The sequence below is a fragment of the Macaca thibetana genome, chromosome 10, assembly GCF_024542745.1.
Source record: "Macaca thibetana thibetana isolate TM-01 chromosome 10, ASM2454274v1, whole genome shotgun sequence".
In the NCBI taxonomy this organism is placed as follows: Eukaryota; Metazoa; Chordata; class Mammalia; order Primates; family Cercopithecidae; genus Macaca; species Macaca thibetana.
Genome location: NC_065587.1, coordinates 76,178,343 through 76,201,822, shown reverse-complemented (window position 1 = coordinate 76,201,822; position 23,480 = coordinate 76,178,343). Strand labels below are relative to the sequence as shown.

Here is a 23,480-nt window from a genome sequence, read left to right as displayed (position 1 = left end):
CTGTGGAGTCACCATGACACCAGGAAAACTAGAACTTGTGTGAGATAGACTGGCCAGCATTAGAGGTGGGTTGGCCATCAGAAGAAAGCCTGGACAGGTCCCTTGTCTCAAAGGTATGGCACAGGGTAACCTGTAAGTGAGGGTACTCAGATCAGTTACCATATATAGATTCTCAGTTACAGCTAGCTTTGGACCCCCCACAGTGGTTAAGAGGACAGGCAGCAGCAGTACTAGTAGCAAAGGGACAATTAGTTGAGGATGGTCCTCGCTCCACCCACCGAGGGAAGTCGACACCAAAAGTCCCGTCCAACCCAACACCAGAAGAATCATGGCAGGAACTGGTACCAGCAATATCCCCTCCTTATCGGGAGGAAGGGCTCCCCACCCCTGAGCCCACAGCACCTACACCTCCACCAGATAACCACGCCCCTAGACCACCCAGAGTAGACAAGACAGGAAGTGAAGCCGCAGGAGAAACTCCTCCCTTGGCAGCTCGCTGACGGCCCAAGACTGGAGTCCAAATGCCCCTGAGAGAGCAGCGATATACTGGGGTAGATGAGGACAGACACATGGCGGAAAGGCATGCCTTTGTGTATCAACCTTTCACCTCTGCTGACCTTCTCAATTGGAAAAATAATACTCCATCTTACACTGAAAAGCCTCAAGCTTTAAGTGACTTGCTCTAAACTATTATACAGACTCGTAATCCTACTTAGGCTGATTGCCACCAGCTGCTCATGTACCTCTTTAATACAGATAAAAGGTGAAGGGTGCTCCAGGCAGCAACTAAGTGGCTAGAGGAGCACGTCCCAGCTGATTACCAAAACCCCAAGAATATATAAGAATTCAACTGCCAGGAACAGACCCCCAATGGGACCCGAATGAGGGCCCAGACATGGAGAGGCTAAGACGGTACCGTGAGGCTTTAATAGAAAGTCTAAAGAAAAGGGCTCAAAAGGCTACAAATGTGAATAAGGTTTCTGAGGTCATCCAAGGAAAAGAGGAGAGTCCAGCACAATTCTATGAAAGACTGTGTGAGGCTTACCGTATGTACACTCCTTTTGATCCAGATAGCCCTGAAAATCAGCACATGATTAACATGGCGTTAGTTAGTCAAAGCGTGGAAGATATCAGGAGAAAACTGCAGAAACAGGCTGGGTTTGCTGGTATGAATACCTCACAGTTACTGAAAATAGCCAATCAAGTGTTTGTGAATAGAGATGCAACAAGCCACAGAGAAAGCCGTAAGGAAGGCGAACGCCAGGCTAGGCAAAACGCCGACTTACTGGTCGCGGCCATTAAGGTAATTTCCCCGAAAGGAGAGGGAAGGGGGGTTCCGGGAAGAATACCCAGTCTAATCACCCAAGCTTGCAACATAACCAGTGCGCCTATTGTAAGGAAATAGGACATTGGAAAGATAAGTGTCCCCAACTGAAGGAAAAGCCAGGTGGTTCAGAACAAAAGACCTCAGATAAAGATGAGGGAGCTTTGTTCAATCTGGCTGAAGGGCTATTGGACTGAAGGGGACTGGGCTCAAGTGCCCCCAAGGAGCCCATGGTCAGGATTACAATTGAGGGCAAGGACATTAAGTTTTTGGTCAATACTAGTGCTGAACATTCAGTAGTGACCACCCTGGTCGCTCCCTTATCCAAGAAAACCATTGATATAATCGGAGCAACAGGAGTTTCCACTAAGCCTTTCTGTCTACCATGGACCTGCTCGGTGGGGGGGACATGAGATAGTTCACCAGTTCTTGTACATGCCTGGCTGTCCCTTGCCCTTGCTGGGAAGAGACTTGCTTAGCAAGCTGAGAGCCACCATCTCCTTTACTAAACAGGGCTCTTTACAGCTAAAGTTACCAGGAACAGGAGTTATCATGGCCCTTACGCTCCCCCAGGAAGAAGAATGGAGACTTTTTCTAACCGAGCCAGGCCAAGAGATAAAACCAGCTCTAGCTAAGTGATGGCCCCAAGTATGGGCAGAGGATAATCCTCCGGGACTGGTGGTCAGCCAAGCCCCCATACTCACAGAAGTTAAGCCAGGGGCCAACTAATTAGACAAAATCAGCATCCAGTTCCTGGAGAAGCTCTCAAAGGAATCCAGGTTCATCTCAGGCACTTGAAAGCCTATAGAATTATGGTTCTTGCGAGTCTCCATGGAACACCCCCCTCCTGCCTGTCCCTAAGCCAGGGACCAAGGACTACTGACGAGTACAGGACTTGCCCTTGGTCCACCAAGCTACAGTGACTCTGCACCCAACAGTTCCTAACTCTTACACATTGTTAGAGCTGCTACTGGCTGAGGACAGCTGGTTTACTTGTCTGGACTTAAAAGATGCGTTCTTTAGCATCAGAATAACTCCTGAAAGCCAGAAGCTGTTTGCCTTTCAGTGGGAAGATACGGAGTCAGGTGTCACTACTCGTTACACTTGGACCTGGCTTCCCCAAGGGTTCAAGAACTCCCCTACTATCTTCGGGGAGACCCTGGCTCGAGACCTGCAAAGGTTTCCTGCTAAAGACCTAGGCTGCGTCTTGCTCCTGTACGTGGACGACCTTCTGCTGGGACACTCCACGGCAGTCGGGTGTGCAAAATGAATGGATGCCCTCCTTCAGCACCTGGAGGACTGTGTGTATAAGGTGTCCGAGAAGAAAGCTCAGATCTGCAGACAGCAAGTACGCTACCTGGGATTCACTATTCGGAAAGAGGAGCACAGCCTGGGGTCAGAAAGAAAGCAGGTCATCTGCAGCCTACCGGCACCTAAAACCAGAAGGCAAGTAAGGGATTTCCTAGGAGCTGTGGGGTTTTTGCAGATTATGGATTCCAAACTTTGCAGTACTAGCCAAACCTTTGTACAGGGTTACAAAGGGGCCTGACTGGGAGCCTTTTGAATGGGGGTCTCTACAGCAGCAAGCCTTTTGTAAGTTAAAGGAAAAACTTATATTGGCCGCAGTCCTAGGACTACCAGATTTGACAAAGCCCTTTACACTCTAGGTGTCAGAAAGAGAAAAAAATGGCAGTTGGAGTTTTAACCCAGACTGTGGGGCACTGGCCTATCTCTCAAAACAACTAGATGGGGTTTCCAAAGGCTGGCCACCATGTCTAAGGGCCCTGGCAGCAACAGCCCTGTTAGCACAAGGAAGCAGATAAACTAACCCTTGGGCAAAACCTGAATATAAAGGCCCCCCATGCTGTGGTAACTTTGATGAATACCAAAGGACATCATTGGCTAACAAATGCTAGATTAACCAAGTACCAAAGCTTGCTATGTGAAAATCCCAGAATAACTATTGAAGTCTGTAACACCCTAAATCCCGCCACCCTGCTCCCAGTATCAGAGAGCCCGGTCGAGCATAACTGTGTAGAGGTGTTGGACTCAGTCTAATCTAGCAGACCTGACCTTCAGGACAGCCATGGGCATCAGTAGACTGGGAGTTACACGTGGACGGGAGCAGCTTCATTAACCCACAAGGAGAAAGATGTGCAGGATATGTGGTGGTAACTTTGGATGCTGTAATTGAAGCCAAACCGTTGCCACAGGACACTTCAGCCCAGAAGGCTGAGCTCATTGCTTTAACTCGGGCTCTAGAACTTAGGGAAGGTAAGACTGTAAACATCTACACTGACTCTCGATATGCCTTTCTAACCCTCCAAATGCATGGAGCATTGTATAAGGAAAAGGGTCTGTTAAACTCTGGGGGAAAGGACATAAAATATCAACAAGAAATTCTACAATTATTAGAGGCAGTGTGGAAACCTCAGAGGGTGGCAGTCATGCACTGCAGGGGACACCAGCGAGCCTCCACCTCAGTGGCCGTAGGAAACTCTCGAGCTGATACAGAAGCTCGAAAAGCAGTATCTACCCCTTACCCGGCATTGGTAGTAGCCCCCTTACTCTCTCAAACACCTGACCCGGTACCTACCTATTCTGAGGAAGAAAAAGACTTCTTCCACGCAGAAGCGGGGCAAGTAATAAAAGAAGGATGATCAGACTGCCAGATGGGAGGGTAGCTGTGCCGCAGTTGCTGGAAGCCACAATCGTATTGGCCATGCACAAAACCACTCATCCAGGTCAAGAGTCACTTGAAAAATTGTTAGGCTGGTACTTCTACGTCTCACACTTGCCAGCCCTTGCCAAAGCAGTAGCACAACGGTGCATTACTTGCCGACAGCACAATGTGAGGCAAGGCCCCAATGTTCCACCCGGCATACAAGCTTATGGAGCGGCTCCTTTTGAGGATCTTCGGGTGGATTTCACAGAAATGCCGAAATGTGGAGGTAACAAGTATTTGCCGGTTCTTGTGTGTGCTTACTCTGGGTGGGTGGAGGCTTATCCAACATGAAACTGAAAAGGCCTACGAGGTAACCCATGTGCTTCTCTGAGATCTTATTCCTAGGTTTGGACTGCCCTTACGAATCGACTCAGATAATGGGCCGGCGTTTGTGGCTGACTTGGTATAGAAGACAGCAAAGGCATTAGGAATCACTTGGAAGCTACATGCCGCCTACCAACCTCAGAGTTCTGGAAAGGTGGAGCGAATGAATTGGACTGTCAGAAGTAGTTAGGGAAAGTATGTCAGGAAACAGAAGTAAAGTGGATACAGGCCCTTCCTATGGTATTGTTTAAAATTAGATGCACTCCTTCTAAGAAAACAGGATACTCCCCTTATGAAATACGGTATCATAGGCCTCCTCCTATACTACGGGAGCTTCCAGGCACTCCCCAAGAGTTAGGTGAAATTGAATTACAGCGACAGCTACAGGCTTTAGGAAAAATTACACAAACAATCTCAACTTGGGTAAATGAGAGGTGTCCCATCAACTTATTCTCCCCAGTTCACCCTTTCTCTCCAGGTGATCACGTGTGGATCAAGAACTGGAATGTAGCCCCATTGCGGCCACGGTGGAAAGGACCTCAGACCGTCATCCTGACAACCCCCACGGCCGTAAAGGTAGAAGGAATCCCAGCCTGGATCCACCACAGCTTGGATCCACCACAGCCGTGTGAAACCTGCAGCCGACGAAACCTGGGAGGCAAAACCAAGCTCGGAAAACCCCTGCAAAGTGACTCTGAGGAGGATGACAAGCCCTGCTGCAGTCACACCCGGAAGCTGACTGTTCTCGCATGGCCGAAGCATGAGAATCATCAGGAGACTCATTTTCCTTATAATTTGGACTCATGTAGTAAAAACTTCCACTGATTTTCCCTGCATGGAAGACTGCTCTCAGTGTATACATCAGGTCACCCAGGTAGGGCAACAAGTGAAAACAATCTTTCTGTTCTATAGTTACTATGAATGCCTAGGAACTTTAAAAGGAACATGTTTATATAATGACACTCAGTACATTATATAATGACACAATGTAGCCCAGGAAACGACCGACCAGATGTGTGTTATGACCCCTCTGAGCCTCCCATGTCCACAGTTTTTGAAATAAGATTAAGGACTGAAGACTGGTGAGGACTCATAAATGATACAAGTAAAGTATTAGCTAGAACAGAAGAAAAAGGGGTGCCCAAACGCATAATCTTGAAATTTGATGCCTGTGCCGTCATTAATAGCAGTAAGTTAGGAAGGGGATGTGGCTCTTTTAGTTGGGAAAAAGGCTATATGATGGAAAATAAGTACATTTGTCATGAATTAGAACTGTGTGGAAATGAATGTGGATACTGGTCTTGTGTCATTTGGGCCACTTGGATAAAAAATGAAAAGGATCCAGTCCACCTTCAGAAAGGAAAAAATGGCCCTTCCTGCACTAAGGGACAATGTAACCCCTTAGAGCTAGTAATAACCAATCCCCTTGATCCTTGCTGGAAAAAAGGGGAGCGTGTGGCCTTAGGAATCGATGGGGCCAGACTGGATCCTTGAGTAAATATCTTGGTTTGAGGAGAAGTTTACAAACGCTCTCCTGAGCCAGTGTTTCGAACTTTCTATGATGAACTAAATGTACCAGTACTAGAAATTCCAGGAAAAACAAGAAATTTGTTTTTGCAATTAGCCGAGCATGAAGCCCAGTCTCTCAATGTCGCTTCATGTTATGTATGTGGAGGAACTGTAATGGGAGATCAATGGCCATGGGAAGTCCAAGAAAGAGTGCCTACAGACCCAATTCCAGATGAATTTCCAGCTCAAAAGAACCACCCTGATAATTTCTGGGTCCTAAAAGCCCCAATTATTGTACAGTATTGCATAGCTAGAGAAGGAAAAGAATTCACTCACCCTGTAGGATGACTTAGTTGTCTGGGACAGAAACTGTATAATGGTACCACAAAAACAGTCACTTGGTGGAGTTCAAATCAAACAGAGAGGAATCCATTTAGCGAATTCCCAAAGTTGCAAACCGTGTAGACTCACCCAGAGTCCCACCAGGACCCCCACTGGATTATATTGGATATGTGGCATAGAGCTTATGCCAGATTACCTGACCAGTGGGCAGGTAGTTGTGTTACTGGCACTATTAAACCATCTTTCTTCTTACTGCCCATAAAAACAGGCAAACTCCTGGGTTTCCTTGTCTTTGCTTCCCGTGAAAAGAGAAGTATAGCTATAGAAAATTGGAAAGATGATGAATGGCCCCCTGAGAGAATCATACAATATTATGGGCCTGCTATTTGGGCACAAGACGGCTTGTGGGGATACCGGACCCCCATTTACATGATCAACCGAATCATGCGGTTACAAGCTGTCTTAGAAATAATCACTAATAAAACCGGCAGAGCCTTGACTATTCGGGGCCAGCAAGAAACTCAGAAGAGAAATGGTATCTATCAAAATAGATTGGCTCTCAACTACTTGCTAGCAGCTGAAGGAGGGGTCTGTGGGAAATTTAACCTTACTAATTGCTGTCTACAAATAGATGATCAAGAGCAAGTAGTTGAAGACATAGTTAGAGATACGACAAAACTGGCACATGTGCCCGTGCAAGTGTGTCAGGGATTTGATCCTGGGGCCATGCTTGGAAAATGGTTCTCGGTGTCTGAGGAGTTTTGTCTGCAGCTCGTCCTGCTACGATTTTTGTTTGTTTCCATAGATTTAATTAAACAAACAACATATGGCTAAAAATTAATTTTGGCATGTCTCAAGGTGGACACCTGGAATCAGCTAGCTGACTCATTACTAGAGGAAAAGATAACAATTTCAAAAAGCTAAAAATAATAATTGAATGACCCAACTATCTCAAAGTGAATGCTAAGAAGATACATTTTTTAAGAAAGGAAGTGATGAATATACCTATAGCCAATATTATGGGTGAGCCTGACAAATAGAATACTGAGTAAAAGAAAATATTAAAAGTACATCCTTTAGAGTTTTATTTCTGTAAAGTTCAGAAACAGTTTAAAAGTGTCTATGGCATTAGAAGTTAGGCTTCTCTTGGTGGCATCAATTACTTGAAATGAGCGTTAAGTTAGGCTTTTAAAGTCCTCAAAACATCCTCTACTTTCTTTTTAAGGCAGTTGCTGAATAGCAGAAATATCTGCTCTTTTGAGGATCTCTTAAGTTGTACACCTACAATTTGTCATTTTTGTTTAGGATTATTAAAGTTTATAGGAGGCCATTGTTTTGGACCAGCCTCCTGCACTGGGCTCCAGCAGACCAGACCCAACCAGAATGAAGTCGTTTGTGCTAATGCCATGTAATCAAACTTAACTTTGAAATGAGCCAGTTTTAAAAAAAACCGGGAGATTCCTGTCAACCTCGGTCAGCATAATATGAAGGTTTCCTCTGTTTTAATCCTATAAGGAAAGTAACTTTGAAACCACCAATCTGCTTTTCATTCTCTGTTTCTACTTTCTTCAGCCCTTTTCTGTCTATAAGGTCAACCTTCTCTACTGAGCTCATTGGAACACTCGTTCTATTTTGTAGAATGTGATATTGACAAATTCTAGAATTGCAAATAAAAGCAAATTATATTTTAGACTAAATTGTTGTAATTTTGTATGAAATGTTCAAAAACTTATGGTACCTGGCTTACCCTTAAGAGCAGTCTTTATTCTTCCAACTGCATTGAACTCACCTTGGTGTTTATTGAAAATACAGCTTCCTGGGTCTACAACAGATATGCTGAATCAGATTCTCTGGGGTGGAGGCTATCCACCCCAATAATTAAGACTTTCCTTGGGCAATTCGGGGGCATACTCAAGTTTGAGAATTCAGTGGTGCCTATTTGGTCGAACTGTTCCACAACACATGTTTGGTCACCTTCAGCAAATACTTAAAGCATGGCCCGTGTAATAGCTTCCTGGGCCACATGGTCCCTCATCTTGCCTGTGTTCCTCCCCCTGCACCTTTTAAGAACTGCCATCTATGATGTTAGCAGTTGTCAGACACTACACTCTCATTCACTGCACCAGCCCCGTCACCCAGTAGAGTGTGAGATGTTGACAAACCATCATTTACAAATATTTATAATACCATGTATAAGGTAACTGCCTCCCTCACTAAGAAAAGTGGTAAATTAAATGAAAATTTGATCCCCATAATATCTTGCCTTGTTCTTTTAAGTAGACACTCAAAGGGGGATGGAGGATAAACCACTGGCTTTAATGAGACAGTTGGGTGAAAAAGAAAAAAAAAAATTAAATAGGAAATGGTACCAGGGCTTCTGGTATTTTTATCTTAGCAGCAAGGGGAAGTTTTGATAAGAAGAGGCTGTTTCTTTGTTCTACCAGGATCCAAGCATTGCATCACCATCTCCAGAAGCTGCTGCCTTGTCCGTGCCAGATGATAATTTGGGCATAGGCACAAATCAATACCAGGAATGGGTGTGCTGGGAGCGTGCACTGTAAGTACTGTGAGTATAAATAGAGCTGGAAGAATAACCTTTTTGTGAACTACTGTGTGGTAATCCTCGGGAAGCCAGGAAGCTGGTATGGCTTCAATAGGCCTTTTATAATATTACATGCTACCCCCCAACTGCCCTTCTACACACACAGGGACTGCTTGCTAAAGTTACCATTTTTAATGCAAATCATCCTAATGGCTTGATAATTATTTCAATTGGCATTTGTGAAGCCATTCAGTAAAAGAACAGCCAGGGCAAAACCCTCACTAATCTTCCCATCTTTCATATCCTCTGGGTTTGAGGTGGAATAACACAAGAAAGCCCCAAAGCCAGAGGGTTTTTGAAGTTTATTCTTAATGCACCCAACTCTCCCTGCCCGTTACTCTATGAAGTGTATTCGGCCCAAGTTAAACAAAATAGCAAGAGCATAATATTTGTGGTGGCTTGAAAGGAGAGGAGGCAATGACAAGCGTCCCCTTCCTCCTCAGCTTAGCTTTCAGATTGGTTGGAAAGCATTTTAACACATTGTTGTTATTATTGAGGAAAATAATAATAAACATTTATTGAGTGCTGTGATATGGTGAGTAACTGTTCTAAAAATGTTTGGTCCGAGAGGAGCTTATTAAAAAATATCTATTTAGGTTTTTTGCTTTTCCATAGAGGGTGAGTTTTTAACTCTTTCACTGGCTCTTAGGAGTGCACAATGAATTCGTATGCTACAAAATATGAAGTACTGGTCTCCTGCAAGGCCAGTCCCTGACTCTTCCTCTTAACCTCCAGTCTGTCATGATTAGAGTCTGGCAGGAACTCAGAAATGAGAAGTTCAAGACATTGCCACTTTGTGGAGGGGAAACAAGGCTGGAAAGAATGACTAACTAAAATTTCTGTTTGAAATTGCTTTTCTCTCAAATCAGGCAAAGAGAACTAATACATGTCAACATTACCACAAAATGTTTTTACAAAGGAAAAGCTGGCTGAAGGTTGTCTTTTTTTTTTTTTTTTTTTTTTTTGAGATGGAGTCCCACTCTGTCATCCAAGCTGGAGTGCAGTGGCACAATCGTGGCTCACTGCAACCTCCACCTCCCAGGCTCAAGCGATTCTCCTGCCTCAGCCTGCCCAGTAGCTGAGATTCCAGGCACGTGTGAGCGTGCCCGGCTAACATTTTGTTATTTTAGTAGACGGGCTTTTACCATGTTGCCCAGGGTAGTTTCAAACTCCTGAGCTCAGGATTTCGCCTGCCTAGGCCTCCCAAAGTGCTAGGATTACAATACATGAAGCCTGCTTGCTAGACTGATGGAACTGTGTGTTGTGTTTAGTTCTATGTTCACTCCTTAAACCTACTAGTGAGCCGTATTTAGAAAGCTGGCTTCTAACCCTTTACATGAGAACAGGTCACTAACCAGCAAGTTCAGTGGGTGGTAGATCAATCAGCTAACTTGGAAACAATAAGTTTAAGTAGTATTTAAGTAGTAGTTTTTTGTCTTCACCTAATAGAAGAGGGGATGCTTGATATTATTATTAAAAATCTTTATTAATATATGTTTTAGTCTCAGAATGGCTCAATAGATTGAGGTGTTTCCAAACTCACTCCACATCTGTCTTCTCTTTCCACTAAAGTGACTTGGTTCAGCAGAAGTGTTTGACTTTTCTTTTTTTTTTGAGATGGAGTCTTGCTCTGTCACCCAGGCTGGAGTGCAGTGGCGCGATCTCTGCTCACTGCAAGCTCCGCCTTCTGGGTTCATGCCATTCTCCTGCCTCGGCCTCCCTAGTAGCTGGGACTACAGGTGCCTGCCACTACACCTGGCTAATTTTTTGTATTTTTAGTAGAGACGGGGTTTCACCATGTTAGCCAGGATGGTCTCGATCTCCTGACCTCGTGATCCACCCGCCTCGGCCTCCTAAAGTTCTGGGATTACAAGCGTGAGCCACTGCGCCCGCCCAAGTGTTTGATTTTTATAGCAGTAATCTAGATTTGAATAGATCCTTCCTGACCTAAGATTCATAAACCTCCAAAGGGTCTGTGAATAAAATTCAAACATTTTATGCACATGAATGGAAAAAAAAATCTTTATTTTTACCATACTGTAAATGAAATTTAGCATTTCTTTCAATTGTTAATATAGGCAGCAAACCACACATTAAAAGGACCCCTGATTTTGTCATCTCATAGAATGGTTGTGGTAAATATCTCAGAATATCATTAAGTACATTCAGACTTTGAAATTATGACAATTATTATAATACTTTAAAATATTTATATTTAATTTAGCAATAAATCAGCATATAACATATAAAATACTTTTGAGTATATCATGTTTTAATATCTTGATGACTATATTTCAGTGTAATTACTTGTTTTGTAATCCCAGGTACTTTATTTTATGCATTTAGAAACATGATTTTGAGTGAGATCCATGGGCTTTACCTGACGGCATGGGTCCATAGCACCACAAATGTTTAAGAACTCTTGGTAGTCTCTAATGTGGCTATTGATACAGAAACTAAATTTATTTCATGGGGCAGCCATACAACTCTGGCCCACAGTAAAGTCAAAGCAAAAAGACCCCAGGCCATGGAGAATCCTAACAAATAACCATAATGGTCAGGAGAAATCTGCATGGACCAATTTAAGTAGTGGTTCTTTTGCTTCCTCAACTTGAGTTGTGCAACTTCAGGACTGGCCGGAATGTTCAGATGACAGGAACACCCAGATACAATGAACAGATGGAGCTAGATGATTCTGGAAAGCAAATAACAGCCAAATGTCTATTGTCACTTTGATGCTTAATTCGGCAACATTTATTTGGGAACAGAAAACAATATTTGGTAATACTGTTTACATGGTAAAACTGGTCTGCTTCTCACATAAATTCATCTGCCTTTGGATCATTTATTAATTTTAAATAGAACTCCATGCTCAGATGATTTCAGTGGTATATTGGAAGAACCAAGTGTTAGTAAAAAATAAAAATTGTAAAAAAACAACAACAGTTTGGGCAACTATGCCTTTTCCTAAGTAGGTCATCTAGATTGTTGGCCAGCACTGCAATAATTTACTTTGGTCTTAATGGAACCTTAAAAAATTCTGTACTGGAACCATTTGTGGGTTCCCTGAGAGTATGATTTTGTCCATAATATAAGCCCATAATTATAATACATCATATATCACAATAGTGTGAATTATTGTTGACAACATCAAATGTCAGGAGAGATCTGGCAGAAAATAGAACTGAATTTGAGCAGAGTAAGACTGTTAGTATAGAAGGATTAAAGTTGTACTAAGATATATAGCTTGTTAGTAGTTAGTTCTAGATGAGAACATGTGCATGCATTACTTGCACCCTCCATGGAGTTGCTATGTTAGGAATGCAAACCTGCTGTTGCCAAATCTGCCAACATATCTGGAAAAGCTAAAAATGAGATGACGATTTAGTGTTAAGCCACCTAGTGTTTAGAGGAATTGACTAGTGCAATTCTTTTCAAACATTCTTTGAGATAAGCAAGGGTTTCTAAAGATTGAATCTTACTCCTGGGTCATGAACTCTTCTATGCAGATACTACTCACTCATACAGTGAACCATCAATGAAAATGAGAAATGGGATTTGTTTTCAACACCTCCTACCGATCTATAGAGGTAGAGGGAAAGTGTCCTCACTGCTTACTGATGGTTCACTGAAAATGAGCTGATAAAAGGTGGATTAATAGGAGAAAACCATTTACAAAATTTATTAATATGCATGAGGGGAAAAAAATCACATGAGTATGATTACCCAATAACCCAGTGAGGTCCAGATGCTTATATATCCTACTTAATAAGAGAAGAGGAGATGGAGGGTGAAATGATTTTAAGGGTAGATTAATGAGACTAAAATAAATGGGCTGGAACGAAGTTCTTCAGTGCTCTGACAGAGGTGATGGGAAGATGAAGGGCAGAACTTCATTGTGAACAAAAGTTGTCTTATTATACAGATAATGCCTCATGGCTAATCTCTGGAACTGTCCTCAGAAGAATAGATGAAAACTCTGTCTGGGTTTCAGATACTATGAAACTGAGTCAAAGGTTTAATTCATCTTTATAATCCCTGGATTTTTGCTAAAGGATCTCTCTCTCTCTCTCTCTCTCCCCCCCCCCCTCTCCCCCTTCTTAAATAAAATCTCTCCTCTTATGATATCCTCATGGAAATATAATTGGGCTGTATTAAAGAGAGATGGGAGAAAAAAGAGAATGCAGGCATTGTAGAATTTTTACTTGCCCTCATCTTTATCAAGTTAATTCACTCAGAACTCATTATTTTAAAAGCCCGCATGTCCCATTATGGTGAATAAATACAGACTTATTTTTCCACAAGACTATGTATAATAACTAAAATAAAACATGTATGTGTATTTGTTATCAACAAGGTCTTAACTCCAGCTGTCATTCCCTCATGATCATGCCAGCCTTCCGTCTGCCTTTCCCAAGTCATACAACCAAACTCTTCCTCAATTCCTTACCCCTCCTCATTCAACAGTTTTCTTTCTTTCATCTGTTTTTCTTGACTCATATCCTTATTTTCACCAGAATCATACACCTGCTCAAATTCAGAAGGCTCTTCTCTTTCACAACCAGCTGTGTTCTCTGACTAATATGTGAAAAAACCTTTGCCTAGGAAATGGTTCATACCTGACTCAATTTCATTCTTAATTATATTTTCAGCTTGCCTTTCATGAAGATGCATTTCTTTCCAATATGGATGTGTCCAAGTAGTTTATCTATATATGAAAGTGATTGATATGTAGGCTGGGTAATCTCTCTTTGTCCTTCCAGATTCACCCCCACCTTGTATGCCCTACTCTGTGCCACAGGAGGCTGACCTAAGTGGGCAGCATAAACCAGGCTCCTTTGCCTTGTATCTCAGTTGTATTTGAGCAATGGAAACCACAGGTAAGAAACCCTCAATTGTTGGGGAGAGAGAGCACAGGTTGATGGTGGTCATTTCCTTATCAAGGGCCTCAAGTGTGTGCCTTCATGTCTAAGGTTCTCAAGGCTTCCCTGCTATTTCAACCTGTCAGGTGTTTCATCTTCCCTATGATTTCCCTTATCCACATTTTTATATCTTTGAATTGTTCATTTATTAAATCCCATTTGCTTTTCCCTATTTGAGTTTCTGCCAGGACCCTGGTGACACAGTAAGGAAACATTCTTAGTGCATGGTTGATGTATGGTGTAAATAAGAGATCTAGATCTAGATTGAAACCCTAATTCCATTTCTTTTCTTGTTAAACAAGATTTTTTTGTTGTAGAGTGGGGATAAAAATCCTTATCTCAAAGAATCATGAGAATTAAAGAGAAAAAAACGACGATGGTGGTGGTAAGTACATTGTTTACTCTATAAAATCCTATGTTTGTTACTTTTCTTCAACCAGAATCTTAGTGCTTCACAATTCTGTGGATATTATTTACTCCAAAACCTGAGCCTAAAAGTGCTTAAATAATTTTTCTGCTATAGCAAAATACACATTTTCTTAATTCTGTAGTATGCTTTATAGAAATGTCTGTAATATAAAATAATATAATGCCTAACTAATGTTTGTGTGTGAATGTATACAAAATGATTCTTTGCCTTAAATGGGTTCATACAATATGTAAATGGAAAAAATGCTAAAAATACACCAATAACATCAATATTTCCTTAATATTAGGTAAACGTAAGATTCTATTTATATATATGTGGGGGGGTGTTTTCACATGAGCTCACTTTTTATCATTGTTTAAATAGATCATGTGATGTTCATAGTTTTAAAGAAATCTCTGTGTTAATCATAATCAGTATGTAGGGCTGTGACTGATGGCTAGTTTCAAATTTTCATCAGTCAGTGGGTAAAAAAGCATCTCCTCACCCTTAGTCAAAAATTAGTGATGCTGTTTCTTTACAGGAGTGGCTATTGGGAAAATTGAGAGTAGAGTGGAAATGCTTTTATCTCAACTATTACTCAAGAATTATTGCAACTATGAGTCAGCATAGGTGGGCGATGTTTAACTCTTCAAATTCTATTTATTACTCACACCAAGACTGCAACAACTCAATCAGTATCTGCCTTCCAATGCTGCCTTCTTAGCACATAGTTCCTATGTGGATCACAGCCTCATGGAAGAAACATGTGAAGAAATAATACAGGATGAGGTGTATATTTTGTATATTTTGACCTGGAAAAGAGGCATGGCACTTCTGTTCACAGGTTATTGGCAAAACTAGTGACATGACCCCACAGAAAAGCAAGTAGGCTATGAAATGTGAAGAAGCTCATGGACTTTTCTGGGAAAATTGAGCAGTTAATATTACTTTCATACCCAATGTTATTTTAATGTTTCTCACTTAATTTCACTGGGTATCATAAGACAGATAACTCTGTCTGTGTGAATCATCACATTCTATATTAAAACCAAATGTTATGCAACAACTTCAGCAAATTAGAAGGTGAGTCTGAGAAACGATTGGGGGGCACACTATGCTTCTTTCTCAGTGCAGACTTTTTTACCCTTCACTAGCTGGGATCTCCATTTTATATCATTATTTCTTAAAAGGATACCTCTTTAAACATGGCAATTTATATAGGCAAGGTTCCTTGGTGATTGCAATTGTTCTTATCATAGGATAACATACAGAATATAGGAATTCATTAATAATAAGGGAACTTGGAAAATCTTGCCCATTTTCTTAAATCAAGATAAGGCATATTTAAATGATGTCAGACAGAAAATAATATTTCAATAGAGATTTTCAGAGAGGAGATTATATGCTTTCCCATAATAATCACCCTGAAAGTGAACAAGTTGAAGATCAGACAATATCTCAGAGCACTTTATAATGTTGTCCTTTGGTTTTGATCTCAGGATAAGTGAACCACAGTCGCTCTCTAATCTTGTCTAAGATATTTTTTTCCTTTTGGTTTTATTTTATTTAGTCTTAGGTAGTATGCTTCTCGGCTGCCCTCAGTTTTTTCTTCTCCATGATGAATAGTCCTGTTTCTTTGAATGTTTCCTTGTAGATTTAAATCACCAGGTCTTACTCATCTCTGTGGCTATTTTTTCTAAACTTCCCAACTCTTCTATTTTGCTATTTCGTGGTATAACCTAGATTTTGGATAATGCAGCAAGAATAAATGAAGTGTTATTATTTTCCACTACAAGTACATTAAAATGGCCACGATTATGGCATCCTTTACGGATATTTTCACACCACAATATATAAAGGTCTGCAGTATTCACTTGAGAAGTTAATTCTCTACAACTGGATTTTACATTGAATGTATTTCTATTTACTTTTTTGCTTGTTTTTGCTTTCTAGCCCTCTTGAGACCTGTCGGCTGTCTGACCTTGAGAAAGTGGGTGGACTATTTCTGGCTGAGAGTGGAAAGAGAAATCGCATGGGAAAGGAAATCCTCACACGCGTGTCAGCTGAAATTTGGATGGTGATGAAATTCAGATGATTTAGGTAAGCTCTGGATGAACAGATAACATTTTGGAGGATCATCTGAACTAATTATGAATTCCCAAGAGTGCATGATTCATCTATTATTGGGTATCCAGGAGGCTAATTCCTCTATCCACCATAATTTCCTAGGATATCTTATTGCATCACACTCAAACAGTTGCAGATTTGAACGTGGACTTCAAAGTTCCTTCAAGCAATACAGTATGGTAGGAGCAAAACACGCTGTGGAAAGCTGCTCAGTGGATTGTATCCGATTTCAAAGTCATCTTTTCAACTGTTGTATTTCCTATATCAGAATTTGTTATTTTTCTGGTCCCTAGCTGAGAGTTGAGCTCATTCTGTGGGAAGTATCTCTAAACCACTGACTGACTTTGAAGCCAGTACAACTAAGGGAGATTAGAAACTTGGCATAGCCTTCTTCTCAAAGCATTTAGAGCATCTTCCTCAAGTTTGTTTGTTTGTTTGTTTGTTTGTTTATTTGTTTTTGAGACAGTGTCTGGCTCTGTCACCCAGGCCAGAGTGCAGGGCGTGATCTTGGCTCACTGCAACCTCCTCCTCCTGGGCTCAAGTGATTCTCCCACCTCAGCTTCCCGAGTAGTTGAAAGTACAGGCATTCACCCAGCTAATTTCGGTATTTTTGTAGAGATGGGGTTTCTGCATGTTGTCCAGACTGGTCTTGACCTCCTGGACTCAAGTGATCTGCCCATCTCTGCCTTCCAAAGTTCTGGGCTTACAGGTGTGAGCCACTGTGCCAGGCCTGAGTTTTTTTATCTGTATAATTTAGTGTAATTCAGAAGCAAAGATGAGATTTCAGAGATTTGTAACTAGGCAGAACTCATACCAGTTTGGCTTCTGGAAGTGTCGGAGATGCTCAGGTGGACATATGAGAGAACATGGAAAAGAATCCAAGCCCTTGGCTTATCTAGTTTTATTTAAGTGACTTTAAACAAGGTTTTGCCTTCCTTTTTCTGTTTCTTTATTTGTAAATGCATTATAAGGATATCTTTCTTGTTTCTTTTACATCATATTTTGAGGCACACATGATATCAGAGGTTATTCCTTAGTTTTCTTATAATGAATCCCATGGGCAGCCTGTACAGAGTCTATGAAATGTTTCTCAGAGTAGGATTTTTAAAATATCAATACACATACACATATATATGCATACATAGATAGCTTAAAAAAAACCAAGCTTTTACACAGATAGTTATCTAAATGTAAAAAGATAAATTTGTAATAAAGAAATACATGTGTTATTATATCAGTGCATTGTATAATAAGGATCTAGTGATGCATCTACTATCACTATTTTATTTTATTTTATTGTTTAATTTTAATTTTAGATTGAGGGAGTACATATGCAGGTTTCTTACAGTTTGTTACAAGAGTCTACTGTGTCATACTAAGATTGGGCTTCTATTGATCATGTCACCCAGATAGTGAACATAGTACCCAATAGGAAGCTTTTCATCCCTTTATCACCACTCTTCCTTCCCTCTCTTCCAGTTCCCAGTGTCTACTGTTCACAGCTTTATGCTTATGTTACCCGAGATTTAGCCACTACTTATAAGTAAGAACATGTGATATTTGGTTTTCTGTTCTGTCTTAATTCACTTAGGATAATGGCCTCTAGCTGCATGCATGTTGCTACGAAGGAAATGATTTTGTTATTTTTTGTGGCTGTATAGTATTCCATGGTATATGTATACCACATTTTCTTTATCCAGTCCAGTGGGTTGTTGGATACCTAGACTTATTCTATCTTTTTGGTGGAATAATTTATTTTCCTTTGGGTATATACCCAGTAATGGGGTTGATGGGACTGAATGGTAATCCTATTTTTAGTTCTTTGAGAAATTTTCATACTACTTTCTGCAGTGACTGGACCAATTTGTATTCCCATGAACAGTGTATAAATGTTCCCTTTTCACCATAGTCTTCCCAACATATTACTTTTTGACATTTTATAATCCATTCTGACTAGTGTGAGATGGTATCTCCTTGTGGTTTTGACTTATGTTTTTCTGATGATTAGTTATGCGGAACATTTTTTAACATGTTTCTTGGCTGTTTTATGTCTTCTTTTGAGAAGTGTGTGTTTATGACCTTTGACCACTTTTTAATTTTTTTCCTTGTGGATTTGTTTATGTTTCTTTTAAGTTCTGAATATTAATGCTTCGTCAGATGCATAGTTTGCAAATATTTTCTCCCATTCTGTATGTTGTGTGTTTACTCTGTTGATAGTTTCTTTTGCCATTTAGAAGCTCTTTAGTTTAATTAGGTCCCATTTGTCAATTTTTTGTTTTTGTTGCAATTGCTTTCAGGGACTTAGTTACAAATTCTTCACCTAGGTTGCTGTCCAGAAGGTATTTCCTAGGCTTTCTTCTAGGATTTTGATAGTTTGAGGTTTTACATTTAAATATTTGATCCCTCTTAAGTTTTGTATACAGTGATAAGCAGGGGTCCAGTTTCATTCTTCTGTGTATAGTTAGCCAGGTTTTCTAGCACCAACTATTGAATAGGCAGTCCTCTCTCCACTGCTTATTTTTGTGAACTTTGTTGAAGATCAGTAGGTTGTAGGTGTCTGGCTTTATTTCTAGGTTCTCTATTCTGTTTGTTAATCTATGTCTGTTGTGTTTTTTTTAACCAGTACCATGCTGTTTTGGTTACTGTAGCTTTATAGTATAGTTTGAAGTCAAGTAATGTGGTGCCTGCCTTCAGCTTTGTTCTTTTTGCTTAGGATTGCTTTAGCCATCTGTGCTCTTTTTGGTTCCCTACATATTTTAGAATATCTTTTTTTCTAATTCTGTCAAAAATGACATTGGTAATTTGATAAGAACAGTGTTGAATCTGTAGATTGCCTTGGGCAGTGTAAACATTTTAACAATATTGATTCTTCCAATCCATAAGCGTGGAATGTATTACCATTTGTTTCTGTTGTCTATGATTTGTTTCAGAAGTGTTTTGTAGTTCTTCTTGCAGAGATCTTTCACTTCCTTGGTTAGATATACTCCTATGTGTTTTATTTTTTTGTGTGTGGCTATTCTAAATGGGATTGCATTTTTATTGCCCTCAGCTTAAGTGTTATTGATGCATAGAAATGCTACTGATTTTTATTTATTTATTTTTATTCTTCCCCTTAAGCATTTATTATTTGTATTACAAGCAATTCAATTATATTCTTTTTTTTTTTTTATACTTTAAGTTCTAGGGTACATGTGCATAACGTGCAGGTTTGTTACATATGTATACTTGTGCCATGTTGGTGTGCTGCAGCCCAAAATCTCCTTAAGCTGATAAGCAACTTCAGCAAAGTCTCAGGATACAAAATTAATGTGCAAAAATCACAAGCATTCTTATACACCAGTAACAGACAAACAGAGAGCCAAATCATGAATGAACTTCCATTCACAATCGCTTCAAAGAGAATAAAGTATCTAGGAATCCAACTTACAAGGGATGTAAAGGACCTCTTCAAGGAGAACTACAAACCACTGCTCAGTGAAATAAAAGAGGACACAAACAAATGGAAGAACATACCATGCTCATGGATAGGAAGAATCAATATCGTGAAAATGGCCATACTGCCCAAGGTTATTTATAGATTCAATGCCATCCCCATCAAGCTACCAATGAGTTTCTTCACAGAATTGGAAAAAACTGCTTTAAAGTTCATATGGAACCAAAAAAGAGCCCGCATCTCCAAGAGAATCCTAAGTCAAAAGAACAAAGCTGGAGGCATCATGCTACCTGACTTCAAACTATACTACAAGGCTACAGTAACCAAAACAGCATGGTACTGGTACCAAAACAGAGATATAGACCAATGGAACAGAACCGAGTCCTCAGAAATAATACCACACATCTACAACCATCTGATCTTTGACAAACCTGAGAGAAACAAGAAATGGGGAAAGGATTCCCTATTTAATAAATGGTGCTGGGAAAATTGGCTAGCCATAAGTAGAAAGCTGAAACTGGATCCTTTCCTTACTCCTTATACGAAAATTAATTCAAGATGGATTAGAGACTTAAATGTTAGACCTAATACCATAAAAACCCTAGAGGAAAACCTAGGTAGTACCATTCAGGACATAGGCATGGGCAAAGTCTTCATGTCTAAAACGCTACTGATTTTTATAAGCTGTTTTGGTGTCTTGAAACTTTACCGAAGTCATTTATCAGGTCTGGGATCCTTGTGGCAGAGTCTTTAGCATTTTCTATCTATAGAATTATATCATCAGAGAAGAAAGATAATTTGACTTCCTGTTTTCCTATTTATATGCCTTTTCTTTCTTTTGCCTGGCTGCTCTGGCTAGAACTTTGTTTTCTTTCTTTCTTTTTTTTCTTTTTTTTTAAGACAGGGTCTGGTTCTGTTACTCAGGCTGAAGATCTCGGCTCACTGCAACCTCTTCTTCCTGGGGTCAAGTGATCCTCCTGCCTCAACTGATCCCCCCATCCCAAGTAGCTGGAACCACAAGTGTGTGCCACTATGACCAGCTAATTTTTATGTATTGTTTGTAGAGAAATACGTAAAACATAGTGGGGTTTCACCTTATTTCTCAAGCTGGTCTTGAGCTCCTGGACTCAAACAGTCTGCCTGCCTCGGCCTACCAGAGTGCTGGGATTATAGGCGTGAGCCACCACACCCAGCCGGACTTCCAGTACTGTGTTGAATAGGAGTGGTGAGAGTGGACATCCTTGCCTTGTTTTTCTTAGGATAATGCTTCCAACTTTTTCATGTTCAGTAAGATGTTGGCTGTGAGTCTGTCGTAGATGGCTTTTATTATTTTGTGATATGTTCCTTTGATCCCTAGTTTATTGAAGAAACCTTATCATGAAGGGATGTTGGGATTTATTGGAAACTTTCTCTGCACCTATTAAAATGATCACATAATTTTTGTTTTTAATTCTTTTTATGTGGTGAAATACATTTATTGATCAGCAATGTACTACAATAATTTTAAAACAGTGATTAGTACAAAGGAAATTAAGAGACATCTTCAATAATTATAATGTAATAAGAACCTACCTGTGATTTCTATTGGTAACTACAAAACAGTTTCTGCCTTTACTGCTAATTGAAGGTCACGTTATATTTCAATTAGAGTTGAGTGAAAAATAAAGATTTGTTTTTTGTCTTCAGATCACTTTCCGTGGACTCCCAATTAAAAATTTAAAAAACAATCTATTTAACTATTGGAGACTTTAAGTTATAAATTTGGTCTCTTTCATTTTTTTTTTTTTTTTTAGATGATGAAATAAAGACCCACAGTTAAGTCTGCAGAGTCACACAGCTAGGGGAGACAGAAGTCCTCAGTTGGCCCATTTTGCCTGCATCTCATCACTGCATTGTCATGGAGAATTTTCTTTACCTCCTGCCTCCGTGGGGTTCTTTCTCTATTTGCTTGCCTAGGTGGCCATCTAATCTCTTCTTGATGCCCTTGGGCCTCTGCAGAGTTCTCTTTAAGTTTTTTTTTTTTCCCATGTATTTATTTCATTAGCAAACTCTTCATAACACAACTTTGTTGACCTATTAACATTTCTACTGAATAATTTAGAGCAGATTCTCCCATTTTGCCATCCACCAAAATTACCTAGAGGGCTTGCTAAAATACTAGAGGTCCAATTTTCATGTCTCTTAGGTTTTCTACTAAGCTATAAGAAATTGCCACAACTTTAATGTCTTAAAACAACGCAATGTATTATGTTACTGTTACAGAGGTAAGACATCCAAGATAGGTCAACTGGGCCACATTCCTTCTGGAGACCGCAGAGCAGAATCTGTTTCCTTGCCTTTTCTGCCTTCCAGAAGTCACCTGCCTTTCCTGCATCACTCTGAGCTCTACTTCTATCAACATGTCTCTTTTCCCACTGTGATCCTTCTGCTTTTCTCTTATTAGGACTCTTGCAATTACACCGAGTCTATCCAAATAACCCAGGATAATCTTTCCATCTCAAGATTCTTAACATACCCACAAAGTCCCTTTGCCAGGCAAAGTATTCACAGGTTCAGGGAATTAAGATGTGGACATCTTTGCCAAGCTCTTACTCTGTCTGACCTAGTGTATTAGTCTGTTTTCACACTGCTGTAAAGAACTGCCTGGCCAGGCGTGGTGGCTCACAACTGTAATCCCATCACTTTGGAGGCTCAGGCAGGTGGATCACCTGAGATCAGGAGTCCAAGACCAGCCTGGCCAACATGGCAAAACCCTGTCTTGCCGTGTTGTACTTGTACATGTTGTATTTGTAAATGCTGTATTTGTACTAAAAATACAAAAATTTAGCTGGGTGTGGTGGCACGCATCTGTAATCCCAGCTACTTGGGAAGCTGAAGCGGGAGAATTGCTTGAACCCAAGAGGCAGAGGTTGCAGTGAGGCGAGATCACACCACTGCACTCCAGCGTGGGCAACATAGCAAGACTCTGTCAAAAAAAGAACTGCCTGAAACCGGATAATTTACAAAGGAAAGAGGTTTAATTGACTGACAGTTCAGCATGGCTGGGAAGGCCTCAGGAAACTTAGTCATGGTGGAAGGCGAAGGGGAATCAAGCCACCTTCTTCACAAGGTGGCAGGAAGGAGAAGTGCAGAATGATGGGGGAAGAGCTCTTTATCTAACCATCAGACCTTGTGGGAACTCACTATTACAAGAACAGCATAGGGGAAACCACCCTCATGATTCAATTAGCTCCACCTGGTCTTTCCCTTGACATGTGGGGATTATATGGATTACAATTAAAGATGAGATTTGGGTGGGGACACAAAGCCTAACCATATCACATAGGTTGGGACACAGCAAGCTTCCAGGTGATGCTAATGTTACTGATCTGTGTATCACACATTGAGAACCATTGGTTGAGTGGAATGAGCATTAAGATAAGTAGACAGTCATGTGTTCTAAATCAGTCCAACTGCAAACTGATGAAGCAACCTTGAAGATGTCAGGAAATCTCTCTGACTTTTAGTTTTCACATCTATAAAGAGAGTACTCAATTGTCTTTAACTGCTCGCAAGTTTATTACAATAAAGAATGTTTGGATTATTATGCTATTACCAGCAAATATCTATTACCAGTAATAGTAAAAAGAGAGTCCCTTAATACTCTATGGGAGATGAGGAAGAAAATTGGCAGAGAATAGAATTGATCTGGCCTAAAATAAAAGGTAAATACCTGCTTCCTTTTCTGTTACCAGCAATTTCAAGTTAAAAAAAAAAAGAAAAA

General features: G+C 40.5%; 1 long non-coding RNA gene across 5 annotated transcripts in view; it reads left to right on the top strand.

Moving 5' to 3' along the window:
* The window catches only part of LOC126929054 (uncharacterized), a 65,094-nt gene that overhangs the window by 19,217 nt on the left and 22,397 nt on the right, over positions 1-23,480 (top strand). For 4 of the 5 annotated variants that reach the window (XR_007717050.1, XR_007717052.1, XR_007717049.1 and 1 more), the window contains exons 3-6: positions 8,669-8,781; positions 13,590-13,706; positions 14,066-14,133; positions 16,111-16,257. This is a non-coding gene — a long non-coding RNA (uncharacterized LOC126929054). Of the gene's footprint in view, positions 1-2,075; positions 5,248-8,668; positions 8,782-13,589; positions 13,707-14,065; positions 14,134-16,110; positions 16,258-23,480 lie in introns of those variants that run through there. The other variant, XR_007717051.1, reaches the window with a different exon arrangement.